Here is a 1,440-nt window from a genome sequence, read left to right as displayed (position 1 = left end):
ATGAACATTTTCTGTGAAGACTGGTAATAACTCTGTATTTCTGCAGATGGTCTTTACTTCTGATAAAATCATCCTCTCAGTCCTCTCCCCTTCCAAAAGATAGATTATTCCATAGGAATGAAATTGTTCCCAATGCCCACGGCTTTCTGAAGTCGATGTTACCATAACACTGCATCTCTTCTCTACTGCTTTCCCTAACATGTCTTTTTCCTTCAGTGGGTTCACCCAGTCACATTGCTTTCTAGGTTATCCCATGGCATCTCTAGAATTTAATTTTTCCAAAAATCTAGTATCCTGATGATGCTTCAGGTATTTTCCTTCTAGTTCCTTTACTTGGGCAATAGAAAATCAATAAAATCATTCCTTTAAATTCCAATTCTGCATCCATGAACTTATCTTCTGTAAGGACTCTGAGTAGAAAAGGCTTAGAGAGGATCTGAGCATTTTTAAAATAAACATTCTAAGAAACAAATATATTGAAAGAGACTTCTTCTAAATATATTTCTTGGAATTTTAAAAATACATAGGTCTCCCAAGTTAAATATTATATTTGCTGAAAGCCCAAATTATTTCTGGTGAAATCCTTTGTTCTCATCTCAAATATGATGCATCAAAACAATAGTATTGATCCCTTCCAAGAAGTTCTAGTCCTTGTGTGAACCAAACCTCCCTTTCCATATATTATAAAACTATAATAGTTGCATTGTACTAAAGTTAAATAATCCCCTGGAGGAGGGCATGGCGCATTGACGATGTGAAAATCCTGAAGCGATGAAAGCCTGAGGGAGAAGCTGCCTGCCATGAGTGAAGAGCAAGGGGCCAGTGAGGGAGCAGCGGAGTCCATGATGGTGAGGACGGTAGCTGATGAGGCGGGAAGGGAGAGTGGTGGGACGTAATCGGCATGGCTTTGATGGCCACTGGGGGTGTCAAGCTGGGAAGGCAGCGGAAAGTGTGGAACAGAAGTGTAATGTGCTCAGCCTTTGTTGTTGTTCAGTGTCCCAGTCGTGTCTGACTCTTCATTTCAGGGCATTGCAATGTTGAGACGAAGTTGGCCTGGCTGGCATTTCCAATTTAAAGAGGAAAAACGAAATGGAGATGCCACTGAAATTAGAAGACATTCTAAAGAGAAAATCATGGGCAAGAAGACAAAAAAAATCCCTTTTTACTCATTGTACAGCAATTTCTAAATGTTCCTAATAAACATTCGTGTAAGAGCATCCTGCTATTTCTTCTCCATCTTAAAGACCCCATTTCTAGCATCTATTTTGGCCATTTATTCCTATCTATATGAAAAGTACTAAACAAATCCATCTATATAGGCACAGTTCATTATTTTAAAATTATACATTTATATCTACATCATTATGACTATAGAGTATAAATTTTAAAGGAATAAAATTAAAATCAAATATGTTCTTAAAGTAATTTTTATTTCTTATT

The 1,440-nt window shown here is 37.2% G+C and overlaps 1 long non-coding RNA gene across 1 annotated transcript; it reads left to right on the top strand.

Annotated features, from left to right (window-relative positions):
* The first annotated feature begins 745 nt into the window (after nucleotides 1-745).
* On the top strand, nucleotides 746-1,217 carry LOC139031527 (uncharacterized). Its single transcript, XR_011484026.1, has 2 exons — nucleotides 746-848; nucleotides 1,026-1,217. It is a non-coding gene; the product is annotated as an uncharacterized lncRNA (long non-coding RNA).
* The last annotated feature ends 223 nt before the right edge of the window (nucleotides 1,218-1,440 follow it).

Source organism: Odocoileus virginianus, chromosome 27 (assembly GCF_023699985.2).
Source record: "Odocoileus virginianus isolate 20LAN1187 ecotype Illinois chromosome 27, Ovbor_1.2, whole genome shotgun sequence".
NCBI lineage: Eukaryota > Metazoa > Chordata > Mammalia > Artiodactyla > Cervidae > Odocoileus > Odocoileus virginianus.
This window is presented reverse-complemented; position numbering and strand designations above follow the sequence as displayed.